Here is a 16,722-nt window from a genome sequence, read left to right as displayed (position 1 = left end):
TAACTCAGAATTTCCCTACTCTTCACTGCTCCAAAAAATAGGAGGAAAAGAAAGAAGTCTTCAAGTTAGTCTGAGTAGGTCTGTAGTGTCTAAACAGCTTCAAATTACTTGAGCAATTGTACCTTAAACCTTTACCATAAAATTAAAGGCCACCACCTCCCAGCCCCAAAATGCCTATGATGCAAAGCAAAGGGAAATTTATAATAGAATAAAACTTATAAAAACAACCGCACTTCTGTAAAATACAAGTTTCTCACAATGATGGGATATTCAACCTAAATTTCAAATTATTTTTGAATCTGCTGAAAACCTTCATTTTTCCATTGTTCAGAACTTTATTCAAGAATCCCAAAGAACTTCTGTTCACTCACTTTTAAATTACATTAAATTATATTTTACACTATTTATATTACCTGAAAGATAAATGATGCCTTTCCCATTTTTTGAAGCTATCATGGTAGCTAAGAACTTTCAAGCCAGACAGTTTTCATTAAAATATACCTCAAAGGCACCACAGAGGAAAAATGTGTTTTAAAGAGACATTAACTGATTAATCAGATCAGAAGGTATCTAAAGGTTTGCTTTGAAATGAAAACCCTAATGCTGTTTTTCCTACAAGATAGGAAAATGTCCTGCAACAGGCCACAGGGAGGTACAGTCACAGCAAATTCATGTGAATACATTACAAAGAAAATTTTTTTTTCTAGCATTATTTCAAAAGTATATATATAGAATATTCGCTAAACATCCCTGAAGCCAACAAGCAGTAGAAGAAAACGTTTTAAAATGTATCTTATATGATTATTGAACAAGTCCAAATTCAGCTGTGAAAGCTGCGAGTAAAGATGCCTAATCACCCTTGCTATTCTTCAAAATACTATATGTCATTATATACAAGGGAGTTTTTTCTTTTATAATGTCTGATAGGGTTAAATACTGTTTGAGAGATAAAATCTGTCAGGGTTCCTGAGCTCAAACATAGCCAATGCATTGGTGGCTATATTCCTCCTAACTTTCAAGGTGCACAAGAGGTAAGTGTGATTTTAAACATTTTCCTGAATTGGTACCTTTTGCAAAAATCAGAATGTGCATGGAATCAAGCTGTTTCCAACTAAGGCACATGGAAAATCGCCAACAATTGAGATTAGAGAAAATGGAAGATACAGTGGAAATTAGAGCTGTATATCCATAGTTTGGTATGCAATTCATGAAAAAAAAATGAAACAAATCCAAATTTTCCCTTTTCTGACAGATAACTCACAGGCCTGTCAGTGCCAAGTCCCTGGCACTTAACAATCCCAGATAGCAGGATGCACACTTGTAATGTGTGCTTCTACACTGTCAAAATGAAGGCCACCAGAAACAAGGAGCCTTATATCATGGGAGGAGCACCTTGCTAAGCAGCAGTTCTGAACAGACTTATCTAGACAATCGGGTGGTCTCAGAAATACCAGCTAGAAATATACTAATAAGTAATGGAAAGGAGAACTAAATCTTACAAAGCATAACTCATCAAAAACTAATATCACAGTCAACATCACTCAGCTTAAAACCAGCCATGTGTGTTCTGCTAGTTCTCAAAGTCTGTCTTACTCATGTCATCAGACAAAATAATCTCAGCAGTTCATTACTTTATAGTCTTTGAATATCTGAATTAAATAGAATGCATTGTGTGCTATCCCTGCTTAATTTTCCTACACAGGAAATTAAAACATGAATACCCCACAGAGTAAAGAGGAAAAATCTGTACACATACTCTAGATTATATTCACCATCAAATTGCTTCTCAGAATTTCCCATTAATAATTTTAAAGCATCAAAAATACAGCAAATTTGCTTATACTTGTAAAAAAACTCAAAACCAAATGAGCAAACAAACAAAAAACCCCAAATCAAAAAATATCTGTTAAACAGCTTGAGCAGGAGGGTTGGATTGTAAGCACCTGCTTTCCAAGTAGGTTAATGATTGCCATTTAATCCTATGTCCTGCAATAAGTATTATTTCCATTGCCTAGACTTCCCTAATTTGAAGTACAAGTTAAATCTCAAAGACAACTAGATAGTGACATTTAATGGATGTTTCTAGACATAAATATATATATATATCTTCTGATACATTTGTTTTATGATTGTGAAATGCTTTAGAACACAAGCCAGCAAATGTAAAAGACAGTTGCTTTTACCTTACATCTACAAAGATAAATTCAATAACAATGGTTACATCAGTATTTGCCAGCTTCTTATCTCTGACTTTAACCATTACATTCACGTGATAAGAGACTTACATGGAGATGCAGTGTACTTTATTAGACTAACAGTATGGAGTGGGGGGAAAAATGTTTGACATACAACTACTTCTTCAGGTCTGAAACAGTTCTAGCAATTGAGTTCTAACTGCTGACAAAAGCCATCTTTCATTTTAAAACCATAAAAGTACTCATTAAAAAAATCATTTACATAAGGAGAACAGGTATTAGGTGGCCTCCCTTCTTTCCAAGGACCAATAGTCAGTATGAGAAACTGCATGAGTTATAAGCAGTTTGCTGAATCAACCAATAATTCATGACAGATTAATTTCATTAATTATCTGCTAAGATATTTAGAAAGTAATATAATATGAGAAAATTATTTACAAAATAATTCTATCTATTGTCTCATTTAATTTCTATGCTGTTCTTAAAGACTGCCTGTAGTCCAAGATGAAAAATGTCTTTTTCACCTTCAAATACCTGATCTCTAATGTTTATATTTGGTAGGTACGCTCTCCTCAAGCTCCAACCCACAACCAACATCCTCTTCCTTCCAGTCTGTCACTCCTGCTCTCAATAAGGGCCCTTGCCATCAGTTCCTCTTGACAGGCTGCTACTCTGAAGTCCCAGCTCCATTATTTCACCCACTTCAATGACCAGGCAGCCATCTGTAGCTTACAGAGCACCTTCAACAGGAATTCTGTAAATGATGATTCCATATTCTCTTACCAGAAGTTAATTACAGCAGAGGATTGCAAAATTGTCACAGAGCAAGTGCAAATAGACTCTAACTGATGTAATTGAGAGGGCCCTACTTGTTGCAAAGTTAATAAAGTAAGTGGAGATGCAGAGAATTCATCATAAGGCATAAGGCATCATGTTAGCAATTTTATAATTATTAAGTTTCTGAAAAACATTTATTCAGAAGGCTGATTTAAGACATACATACTTGAAATTGTTGAATTTACTATTACTTTAAGAATACAATTTAGATAGTTAAATTAGACAAAGGATTCAAAAACTGTTCCACTTCCCCCGTTCATAAAAGAAGGGAAAACCTACAGCACTTATACAAATATTCAAAAGAAATATCAATAACAACAAAAACTAATAAAAATACCTTTCACCTCAATGTGACTAATATTTTATGTAATAATCAGTTGCCTGACCATAAAACAACATAGCAGCATCCACCCAACAGAGTGGGTATGAGGACACTGTCATTACTCAACTTGGCCAAACCAAGTTTATTATACTGTTTTTCTCAAATCTAGAAACTACTAAATTGGGCAAAAGGTACTATTTTTTTTCCGAGTCATCAGAAAGAACTAAGTAAATAAGAAAAATAACTAAAAGTTCTTTTTTTCTGTTTTGAGTGAATAAAGAAGCTTTTCTGACACAAACACACATTTGCTGGTGTTCAGCTGTGAAGTCTGGAGAGATTTTTCTCCACTGAAACCTGAGCATTCGCACACCAAATGTCTCTTACTTGATTATCAAAGGAGTAAAAAAATGTATGATTAAGCTTTCCATCTCAAGATTCATCTAATCCAGCCACATGCTATTAGAGTGCTGAATAAAACCATTTCAGCAACTGCTGGCTGAAAAGCTTTGTGGAAACCATACCCCAGTACAATGTGTTTAGAACTTTTCCCTACCTTTTCTTCCCCAAAGAAAAAGCATAGCAAATTGTTTTGGAGGAGCAGGAGTAGCTCACTACTGAGAGGTGTAAAGAACAGAACACCAAGATGCCAAATTTTAAACAGACCTTTTAAAATCATACTGAGAGTCAACAAATTTCTTTGAATTAGACTTGAGATAATTTTTACTTTTAGGTGAATGATCTGCACAAGGCTAAACATGTATTGAAGCAACACTTGTCTAATATTGCAAGTATATCACTAGCACATCAGTCATGCAGTGCTGGAATTTAATCTTAAAGAGCTTCCCAGAACTGCTTTAAATCAAATTTTGGCACGGTTTCCAAAATCCGGCCAAACAGGTCAAAGTTTGCAGTCAAAGCCAATTGAGACCGTTTCATAACCTTTTCAGCAGATTTATAAATTCTCCTTGTCTGTTCTAAATTACTGTACAAAAACAACAGTTCTCTTGAGGGGGGTGGTCTTGCTCCAGCAACAAATGCTAAGCTTCAACACAAAGGTCACCAGCTAACACAAGACAAGGAGGGCACTACTGAGAAAACAGTAGTTTAATATTAAACCCTTGCCTAAATCATTAACATAAGCTAAACTGTTTATACTGGTGAAAGATCCATTTTAAGTGGGAGAAAGTATTACATATACACACCCATGTATCTACATGCAACTTTATCTATTTCTATTATTTGAGATATATAAAACATTTTGCACCTGCCACCTCTGACACTGTCAAGGCAAAAATGTTTGTGAAAGTTAAGTAACACAAGGAAAAAATGCAACTAATTATTTTTCTAGGAAGATAAAAGATGCATTGACTGCATATTTTGTAAATAGCTACACTTTTAGACAGCAAAACCTATACATTTTAGTAATAAAATTTGTGAAGGATTGCTCTGTATTCAGAGATACAAGAGAAAATAAAATTCAGAATTATCATAACTAGTTCTAAAGTCAGTTATGTTACATGAGGCAAGACTGACTTCTGTGTAGGCTCCATTTACAAGCAAAATGCATTACATATAGGGGAGAAAAAGTCTTCACTGTGTTTTGCATCCTTAAATTTTCCATTTTCTACCTTTTCATTTATGATTCTGAATAATTGTCAAGATAGATTTGCAGTGGGTCTTCTTGCTTACATGTCTGAAGATGAAATAATTTAAGAGCAGTCTTCCTGGTAAATGTATTATAAATTACAGGTCAGCTTCTAAATTACAGTAAACTGTGCAATGTGTAACAACTTGTGTTCTCCATTACTAGTGATACACCAAAATGTAATAAATACATTAATAAAAATGTAAAAATACATCACTTTTCTGATGTGCAGAGCGACATCAGAAGATTTCAAAGCAATATCAGAAGAAAACAACTTACAAAAGTAGTTATGGAAGTTGAATAACCAGATTTTGTAAATATAAGCAAAATGAGGATGAAATTGTACATTTGGTGGTGACTAATAACAAAGAATAAGTTTTTTATCCCTTAAGCATCAACGAATGAACCTAATTATGACAATACTGAAACTGCTTTCAAATAATATATTTTAAAGCAGAAACATTACCAATAAAACATACTCAGGAGCTGCCTTTACTTTCCAGAAAAAAGCCCAATATAGTTTAAAAACTAGTTACAACCAACCTTCAGTCTCAGAAGCCATGGTACATTGATTCATAAGCATATTTTCAGCTAACGTGGAAGCATATAAATATGTTTACATATTTAGGAAAAGCTACTGAAAGAACCAATAAGCTACAGAAGACAGGTATTCTTGGTTTGGCCTCAAAGAAATTATTCATGGTTCAAGAGAGAGAAAATGCCATGAAGCAGCTATCACAAGAGGATAAATCATACCACCATGAATACTTCAAAGAAATGTTAGTAGGTTATGGTTGGTGAAAGAAGAAAAAAAGAGTCTCAGGGGAAGTAAAACTTAAATAAAAAGTTTTAACTGAAAAATTATTTCCACTACTTAGAAAAGGAGAACAGAACGTGGGTAAGTTGTCAGGTTCTGGGCATTTCCTGGGCTTTTGAGAGTCAATAACTTAACTGTTGTACAGATACAGATTGCTTAATGATGTTACAAATCCCTAGAAATCAAACATTTCCAGGTGTGCAGATTTTGTGACTGCAACCAGAGCCCAGCAGTGCCACAGATGCACTGCACACACTACAAGCTCTGTGCATGTGCACCCCTCCATTTTCAGTCATCCAGTACTTCCTTTCTAGCCCAAACTCAAATCAAATAAAATGCACACTCATCAGCTATACAATCAGACACAGCAGAGAGCACAAATCTACCCATCTGTGACAATGTTCAAGTATAAAACAAACTTTATTTAAGGGAGGAAGAAATGTAGGGCTTGCCCAAAAATGCTTAGGCTAGGAACAGGAAAAGGAAATTTTCATCTCCAAAGCAGATGATTCCAAAGGTTAAAAGCTCCTTAATACAAAACTTCTCAATAGAAATTGTTGGGAACCTATAGTAGTGGCTGTCACCAAAGCACCTACTGCAATATAGCCATATGTATTTGCTAGACTATGGGGAAATATTTATACTTTTGGCATAATCAAGATAAAGCAATTTCAATATTAAGTTTCTAGTAAGAATTCTACTTGAACATCTCAGAGAACGTGGATAAAAGCAGACCTACAAACCAAAAATAAACCAGTAAATATTTTGTCAGCATTGGACTGAAATTACTCAAGGTACAGCTCCAGAAGGCTTCCCAAGGGCCCTGCTGTACTTACACTTCAGACATGTCTTCATACATATTTTACACTCAACAAGAGAAAAGTGCAGAAGTGGTACACATTACTTGAATTGCTGCAGGAGTCTAAAATAGTCTCTTCATTGCAATCAATATATAACAAATATACATGAAGAATAAAAGCAGCACGCAACATTTTTCTCAGTACCAAATACCACAATTTTTGAGCGTGTGATATTTCAGACTGACCTAACAAAACCCATCTAAATTTAAAATGACCTTGTGTTTGCCCTACCATACAAAAAAGGTCCAAAGTGAAAAATACTATTTGTCATTTATCTGTGATCAAATAATACACTTAAATAATTTAGCATGAAATCTGTTTTTGGCATGAGGAAGTCTGTTGCTTGCCCTTTCAAAATTGACATGTCTGGAGTTCAGATCAGTTCTACTTGGTTTCCAGGTCTATGGCAAGGATACGTTTCCAATGTTCAGAGTTATAAATCATAAAACTGACAAAAACTTGGCAGGAGTGTCACCTTTTTTCCTGCCTAAACTTCAATCAAATTTCATTGGCCAAGACTCAAAAGGAGCCACAAATTTGCCAGAAATTTCATTTCTGAATCACAAGATTATTTATAAGATAGTAAATGAGTACACTCATTTGTTCTACTGGGGGAAAAAAGAAACAATCTTTTCTCTAAATCTAATTTTGCTACTTAGTAAAATTTACCAACACTAACAACAAACAAAAGCAGAAAAAACCTTTAAAAAGTTTCAAAATTCTACAGCTTTTGCTGATAAACCACCATATCCTAGAAATACTGTACTGTAGTATTTTAATTCCCCTTACTTTATGATATTTTATACTTGAAGATACTATTAAAATATGTATATTTCAGCGAATAGGATTTTAATTTAAATTTGCAGGGTTTTTTTCATTTTAATAATTATTAAACTACATACATAGAAAAAATAATACAAGGCCATATCAGCTACTTTTCAAAATATCTTGTAGTTACAAATGGTGAACTGGCAAGTTGGTAACTTATCTGCTGTTTTACAAGTTGTGGGTTTAGGGGACCACAATTTAAATCCTAAAACTCATTTATAATAAAACAAGGAGATATATTTTAATACTTGGTTGTACTGAAAAGTTATTGTTCTGCTAAATGCATGACTATATGTGTAAATTCTAAACAGGAGGAAGAAAACCATAAACTTTTCCTTTCTAGCACCTGACACATGGGAAAGCCTGTATGAAACATCTCTAACTCTTCCTGGCATTATTTTTATACCACCAAAAATCCTCTTAGAAGAAGTGAACTCTAACCTCAGTCTCCTATGGAAAGCTGAATAGGTAACAGCAGGTAACCAGGACAGGAATTAGATCTTACCTAATGAGTTTATTTATGATGGGCTAAATGTGTAGCAACTTCCTGAGCCAGAATTTGGACAAGATGCTGGGTCTGCACTGTTATTTTGGAGAAATATCCAAAACCTCACAATAATATCGTAAAACAATGATGCTTTAACTGCAACAGCCTGCAAAAGTGACAGCTGTCTTTCTCTGTGGCTTCATGGCAACACTTTAAGAAAGCAGAATTCATGGCCCAAAAATGAGGACAGTAACAAATAGTTCAGAGTCTGAAATATTAGGTATATTTTTCAGTCAGGCTTAGGTACACTTTTCACACAGTACCAGCCACTATTATACTTCTCAAGCAAATACATGGGGCAGGCTGGGTGGTAGGCAGGCAAGAAAGAAAAAAGACTGAGAGGCTGAAGACAATGAGGAAGTTATCAAAAATATGCCTAAAAGTTGAGAGAAGGAATGGTTTTGTGGTTCTGACATCACCTTCCTGTGTGTCGTGGTGGAAATCATACAGGCACCGTACACTTTATTTCCTTAACCATGAAACCAGAACAGGAGCACTTCAGCTCCACCAGCACTGCAAGGATAAATGCAGTAAAGATTTGGAAGTTCAGATTCTCCAATTGGGAGAGATTTCAGTGCTCCATGTAAAAATCACATTAGATGACACAAAGCTTAAAGCTTACAATTACACAGTATTTCAATATCATCTTTCCTGACAATTTTGGTTTGCTATGTCAAACTACAAAGTTTATGAATTAAAGACCTATGAATGGGTATAGTCTCCATATAACTAACAAGGTAAACTTTTCAATGGTTTCTTATATAGAAAGAACAAAAAGGGAAAAAAGGTCAGACTGGATTTTTTCCCAGACACTTTTATTGAAGACTATGCTTAGGAGGTCGCACAGGACAGAGGTCTGTGTTTCTGATCTAGCAGAAATACAGAAATAGCAACAGCGAGCGTTATGTAACTTATGTTGCTAAGGGTTAGGCTGTGACGCAAAGGAAAACTATATTTTATTCATTACAACCCCAAAGAGGAGGGAAATAGAAAGGTAAGGAATGCTGCAAAGAAGGGGAACTGGAGCACATAGACGAACTCTGGAAGAAGAGGACTTGGGCAACAGGAACCTCTGCCTCTGTCATCTGCTCTGCCCCACAAGGATCCATTTCACAGAGGGCCTGTTCCAGTCTGTCCTAAGTAAACTTGATAGAAACAGTCTGATAAAACCACAGGAAAACCACGGTGCAAGTTTGCAAAGCTTATTCCAATAATTCTAGCCTTGTAGGATTTTATATAATAAATACTTTAAATATTTAAAACTTTAAATATTAAAATACACCCTAGATACAACAAGTATTAACAAAAACTTACTACTGGAACAACTTATTTATTCATCTTTCAGAAACAACTGCTCAATTCAGTCAGATGTGTATAACAGTAAATCTAAAGCAAAACAATATTTTCATTAATATTTTACTAAGTATGTCTACAAGCTTTCATAGACAGAATCTTTTCTTCAATACCATAAAATATTTTAACATATTTCATGGTTTTAACATTCTAAAATTAATATAGAAAATTTTACTTATTGTTGTAAAAAACACTCTAGTAAAGGTTCTATTCCCAACAATACTAAATACAGAAATGATATGTCCCTTTCATAGCACAAGCTTTTAGTAAACCAAAAGGTACACAAAATTTTCTTAATATTTTAATGTTTGCATTCTACTTTTAGTAAACTGCTTCAGAAATCAAGACAGATACTTAAATGCTATTCATTAAACATCACCACTTAATTTTACCCACAGATACACATAAACACAAAAGCTCCTGCCTTGATGAGATTGCCCTGGAGGGCAACCACACACACAAAGAAAGATGAGTGATTAATATCGTATCAAGATTTCAGTTTCTTGTTGCTTGTTCAGTTTCTTCTTCAGTTTCATACTTTAGAAGAACTATGTGGCTTGTGCAGACTGGCAGAATTTTTTCAGTTGGGGAGGAGAGGGGTTGGGGGTCTTGAGAGTTTGGGGGGTTTTGTTTGTTTTCTGTTTGTGCTGTGGAGAAATTTTGTTTGTTTTGCAACTGTCTAGAAATACAAATATTGTTCTGAGAATCTGACAGCAAAAGGGACCTCTCTTGAGCTGTGGCATTACCTGGCCATGGAGCTCAGAGACACCCAAGCTGTGATGTTGCAGTATCTTGTATCTCTGAAGTCAACAATACTACAGCAAATTTAAAAGGGATTTCCATCTGCTTCAAGATAACTTAGTTCCACAGCTTTACAGTAAACATGAGACTTTGCTAGATGCTCAGAAAGAACAGCTCCTTTCACTGACTCTTCATTTCACATGCATTCCTTTCTTGTTTGGGAATTCCATAAATTCTTATTTCTAAAGAAAATACAACATTGGAAAGGCTGTACATAAGTAATTACCGTTTCCTCACAAAATGCTCAACTTTCACTGCACCTAAAATGCCATTTAAAAGGTAAGTTGGAAGATGTAATGTCTTAAAGGGGACAAAGCAACACTTTAGGCAATAACTACTGCTACACTGCATAGCAAATATTTAGTTAAAGCTCAATAACACTTACTTCTTCCTCTTTTTTTTTTTTCCTCTTTCTCCCCTCACTGACATTCTAGTAAGGCTTTCTTTGCTTATTTTACTAGAAATCCTCTAATCACCAGTGACCATTTTATCATGTCCAGCTTATATCCTCCTGTGATAACACTGCCCATTAGCTTCAACAGCTCTTCTCCCTTTTTTGTATTACCCTACTTGGTACATCCACAGACAGCAATCATAACCCCCAGCCTGCATTCTGCCATGCTAAACATGACAAATACAGTCATCTCCTCTAATGTGTGCTCTCTAGGGCTTCTTTGTTCCTGTTCCTGTGATATTTGTAAGACCCTAACTTGATTTGACAAACTGAATGACAATCTCAGATGTTCTGGAGAATCTCAGTTCTCCAGAATCTCTGTTTTAAATTCTTTGATAAATGAAGTAACCTTGTTCTGCAGGAATGTACCCTTCAATACTACCTCCAAGACTGCTCCAAGAGAATCTACCAAAATCTTCAGAAGGGATTAAGCTAAATCCAGTTTAATAAAAAGTCTTCCACATCACTTGTTTTAGTCCCACCAGAAAAGCTGGGACTTTGAGAACGACTACAAGTTTACAAAAATACTTATCAGTATTTATTAACTGCAGCTACTGAAGTGAAAAACATTCTCAACATTTCAGTTTGGACAGTTATTGTCTGGCTCCCAGACTTCTGAAAACAGTCATATAACAGGAAACATTATTTTAACGCGGACAATTGCAGCAGAGATGGATATGGCTATAGGCCAGAGTACTGCACAACTCCAGAAGGCCAGATCCATATAAAGCACCTGATACACGAAATTTGGGGTTCTATACACAACACACTGTTTAGAAAACTCCCAATTTAAATACCACATGTCCTTCAGTTTCCTAAGTCCCACTGTAACCTCACCATGCATAGCTGCTGCACCTCCCTGTGGATGGGTAAGAATGGCTTGGCACCCACGTCATCCTGACCCTAAGCATGGTGCAGAAATGGATTTCTCCTGTCTCTTCCCCCATATGGCACAAATCCAGCTTCTTCTGGAAGCTGGCAGTCACTGATTCTTTTACAGGTCTGAAGAAAATTACATAGCTCTTTTTTTCAATGTCAGGATATAAACCCAAGTTTAATTCACTCCTCTGCTACAGGTGGTTCCCACTCCTTCCTCTTCCACTGCAGAAGAGGTCTGAAAGCTGGGGGTACAGGTAATACCTTGCTCTTCCTGCTGAAAAATATCTACCATATATGAAAGAAAAAAGTTTCTCAAGTCTGAAATATCCAATCAGAAAGCATGTTCCATCTGGGACACTGACAAAAAAGGGCAAGATTAATCTCTGACCCAGTCCCCATTGGAAAGGGACCACTATGTTTTGGGATGAATGTTTCATGGGAAATGCATAATCTAGTCCAGACAATTCCGTTTTCAAAAGACTTTAGACCTAGTAAGGTAATACAGAAAAATCAGAAGTCAAGTAAATAAGAGCATACTGAATTAATCTTGACAGAACATTTTTTATGTTGTAAAAAGTGTTTTTTATAGGGTAGGCTACAACATCATTAAGGCTATCTGCCCACAGAGTGGACATTGCAATGGAGAATTGGCAATCACTGATATTGGCCTCCCCATAGAAAAGAGAAACAGAAATAAGCTTAAAGCCAAAATTTGATTGCAGTTTTATTTATAATAAAAGGAATAATGTGCACATATTTTCTTGTGAACACCTGCATGATATTAAATTTGTTTTAACAGTTACATAGATTGTTCATGTTCTTACCAAGATAAACGTACTTTGCTTCAAAATTTTAGTTACAAGTTTGTGCCATGCCTTTATCAAGCATATTCAGATTCATATTAGAGTAAGCACAAATCAACTCATATTTTAATGGTGCCATCTGTCAAATTTTTTTGTATTCTACTGCCAAAGCAGCGAAAGATCAAACGAAGTAAAACCTAAACATGAGGTTTCATTTATCCTGCCACAAGAAATAATTTTCAAGGTGGCAAAGACAGATCTGTTTGATAATTACGTATTTTCTGCTAAATTGTTCCATATGCTTAGAATATTTGGGATTTAGCCAAGAAGAAAAGCAAAATCACTTCTCATAGTTGAGCAGTTCCTCCCCAAAATACACATCGAGTTATCCTTTTGCAGTTGATTCTTAGGTAAAAAAAATTACATTAGCAATTTATTTCACTATGTTCATCAGAAAAAAAACACAACACAAAGTTACAGAAATATATGCATTTAGTTTAACAATTTAAAATGTAAGCTAAAATAGTGCAAAAATACTTTGAAGCACTCTAGTGACAGTTTCACTCAATTGATTCCATCTGCTTTACTAAGCCATTTGAATTATTCATAACACCACTTACAAATATGTTCCTTTGACAGCTGTCATTAAAGACAAATATATTTCTACATAAAATAATCCAGTTGCAACTATTCACCGTATTTGTTTAATCTTTTAATAGTAACTAAATTTTGCTTCCACATTTAGTTCAGTTCTAAAATTAATCCATCGAATAAAAGCTTTGATAAACCAGAATGAGAATCTATTATTAGTTTTAATGTGTTAGTGAGGGACATGCATATAGGACAGATGAAAAGATGACACGGTCTCTGCAGGCTTCAGATGGTGACTGTTAGTGAGACAAACCCCACTTCCTTCCTGCATCCCAGCCCTTTGTGCAGCAGGATGCTGAACTCACCAGGAGTGTTTTAATTTGAGTTTATAAATTATGGCATGTTCTGATAATAACTTTTTTTTCAAATATAATGCTGTTGTGAATTTTTTTGTGGAAATAAGTCCAGACTGATTCCAGGCACAACTTCATACTAATTTCCCTGACCTTACAGCACAAAAGAAGAGCAATATGAGCATTCTTGGCAAAAGCTGTACACAAACCCCCTCACTGCCTTGCACATCACCATTTTTGTAACACTACTGCCAATCATAATTAAAGGATTTCATTTTGCCATTACATTTAATACATAAATTTATAAAAGGACGTAGATGTTTCAATTTCTAAGCAGTTTTCATCTCTGTTGGAGAAGAGCTTGCTTACAAACACATCCTGGATATAGTTTATTAATTCTGCAGCTCAGCTTCAGATATCTGCATTTCAAATGAATACAAAGTTGAGTGACCCTCATTCTTGCAGCAAAACACAAGTAATAAAATGACAAGAAATGTAAGAACAGAAGACTTTGATTTAGAAAGGTGAGACAGCCCTCAAAAACTTTCCCCCAGCTTGCCTTCCAACCCAAGAGAGGACACGGTTCACTCTACAGCTTGGATAGTTTTAGCACGGAACATATTTGCCTTTGAGTTACCACAGCTCACAGCATACATTGCTCAGGTAAAACAAACCCAGTGATTTCTCTTCCACACAGTGAGCAGTAAATCACCACAGCTCAACATTCACCACCACCAGCTTCAGCCAGGGCTGCCAAGCTCAACAGCTAAAACAAACCTGGAGCCCAAGTAAAGTTTACTGGAACATATATGATAACACATATAGCTGCAACCTCACCATTTTATGAGCCTCCTTTGCATACATCAAACATTTTCAAATGTGATGGCCAATTATTGAATGTCACTGAATCTAACATTACATTTAACAGAGTACAAAACTATCACTACTATCTTTTCACAGCAAGTTTTAACATTCCATATCCAGTTCTTAACTCTTTCTGACCCAAACGTTCAACTAAAACAACAAGGCTGTGCAAGACTATTGGAAAAGTTTGATTTATGTTATTTTACCATTATAGGAAAAGTGAAATGAGTCTATACTGTTTCAGCTCTGTGGTACATATGCATGAGCTACTCAGCAAAATAAAATAAAATAAAATTCACCCTGCTAAAAGCCTAACTGGTTTCTCAGGCATGTTTAAACTGAAAAAACTCAAGTGCAAAAGGAAATTAAAAAGGCATATTACTGGTGACGACTATACTAATGTATGAGCAGAGGAATGCACTGACCTGTACAAAAATAAAAAGACAGGTGGGACAGACATGGTCTGTTTTGCACAAAGTATATACACCGCTTCTGAGATTTAACTGATCTTGTTCAGTCTCACAAAAAGACTGAAACCAAATTGCCAGGCATTCCTTCTTCAGGACAGCTTGGCTTTGCAGAGAAGATAAAAAGTTAATATTTCTATGAGCTTTCCTATTCTATTTCTAGCTCTAGCAACAAAATGAGTTATTAAAAAAGCAGTAGTAAATGTATCAGATTTATTTTCCTGCTCTTCATACAGGCTGTGAAAACTATTGATATTCATCTCTCTCCTCAAGCATAACTGGAATAATTTAGGGGTGAATTAAAAATAAACTATATGTAATTCAGTAATGTAGCTCTCATGGAAGAAACTATGGATGTTTAGTCCAGTTAGGACTGTAGTAATTTACAGTTTTTTGCTTTTATGTACCAAATGGCATTTCCATCCTTAGATCCTAGTGCCAACAAAAATCTACTATTTCATTCCAAACATTTGGTAGTATTACACTTTACATACATAAATATATAGCTGCCAGCCTTGCAGAATAAATTCAAGTAACAAATATTTTACATTCAATCTGGAATCAACTCACTCTGCAAGCAAAACACCACAAGCTTCTGCTATAAGCAATTGATCCTGCTCATAAAATACCCAAAAGAACCAGAAGTGATTGCAACTTCCACTGTTGCTTGGCATAAAAATACAAAAAATAACCAGCGTCTATAAAATTATTTATTATTTGGATTTCTTAGCTCCATTTATCTTATGCATGTAACTTTTTATACAGAACCTTTAAGTGGGGTGACAATCTCTAAATTCAAGTAACGTGTAGTCTATTATCACATTCTGAAAGTAGACAGCAACATTTATTTTCAGAGATGTACATAGAAAAGGTGATCTTGCAGCAACATTATATTTGAACTTACTACATCAACTAACAATTTACCAGGCTGAGATGAATTTTTGAGTTATTAGAAATTACACAATCATTTAAGTGTAAATTTCTTAAGGCTATTATCAATGTCTTAAGAGGAAGAAAGTTCAGTGGCCTTAATAAAATCTAAATGAAGCAGATATCCCATTAGATAGACTTTTTGTTTTATTATTATTTCCTAGGTTGTTTTTACAAAAGTAAGTGGCATTTTGGGAAACTTGTTAGTGGTTTGGCTCCTATTGATTACAATGTTCAATATCAGAAAGAAAACCTTGAAGCCATTGAAATACAGAATTGATTCCCTAAACATCTCTCAGGGGCTGCCACATGAGCTACATCCTGTTAAGCATTAAGTTTCTAATTAGGGGAGATTAAATTGTCCGGTGTGGTATCTTGGAAAGTGATAATCTTGAGTACATATCTTCCAGAGAACCTTCCAATACATGTAAGCCTGACGTACATCTGTGCACATTAAATATTATCTTGCATATTTTAAAAGTTCCTTGAATGCAGAGCTCAAATTTTTGGTGCAAAGAAGGTTCGTAATAGCACCCACTGGGTTCTTCCATCAGAGAAGGCAAACAAAGGAGAGAATTTGGTCATGACATATAAAAGTCAGTAAACACCTCTACAAAGGCAGGGATTCCCACCAGGCAGTCCTAGAAGGATCCTTGTAAGAATCACATAGCTGAGCAGACAGTGCCATCATGAAACCTTGAGTCAAAATATCTGAAAGTATCCAAAATGTAAGTGTATTCTCACTTTAGTACCTTCATTTAAAAAAGTGAAAGAAATTGAAGCAATTTTTCCAAATCTCTCTTCATTGTAGTTATCGTGTCTCTACTTTGACATTTACTTTAATACAACCATAGAGTGGGGTTAGCTAATGCAGACAAAGAATCTTCAGAATACTTTAAAGATACCTCAAGTATGAAAATATTTATATTTACTGTAAATTCCTGTGTTTTATTTTCATTTTGAATGAAAACATGACCCACTTATGAACAGAGCAACTGTGGGCTTGGGGGGCATTACCAAATCCAAAGGGAGACAAATCTTTTCCTGTATGATTTCACCCATAGAAGAGTTAAAAGCAGCACATGGCTTTGGACAGCACTGAAAGAGTCTGCACAAGTAATTTTCTCCCAGATGGGTTTAGAGCAATAGTCTTTTCTGAACAGTTATACCACCTAA

General features: G+C 35.2%; 1 protein-coding gene across 1 annotated transcript in view; it reads right to left on the bottom strand.

Moving 5' to 3' along the window:
- AHR (aryl hydrocarbon receptor) overlaps positions 1-16,722 on the bottom strand; it is a 62,635-nt gene that overhangs the window by 24,751 nt on the left and 21,162 nt on the right. The window lies entirely within an intron of this gene.

The sequence above is a fragment of the Zonotrichia albicollis genome, chromosome 1 (genome assembly GCF_047830755.1).
Source record: "Zonotrichia albicollis isolate bZonAlb1 chromosome 1, bZonAlb1.hap1, whole genome shotgun sequence".
NCBI lineage: Eukaryota > Metazoa > Chordata > Aves > Passeriformes > Passerellidae > Zonotrichia > Zonotrichia albicollis.
Note: the sequence above shows the minus strand (reverse complement) of the source record. Positions and strands in the feature narration are given on the sequence as shown.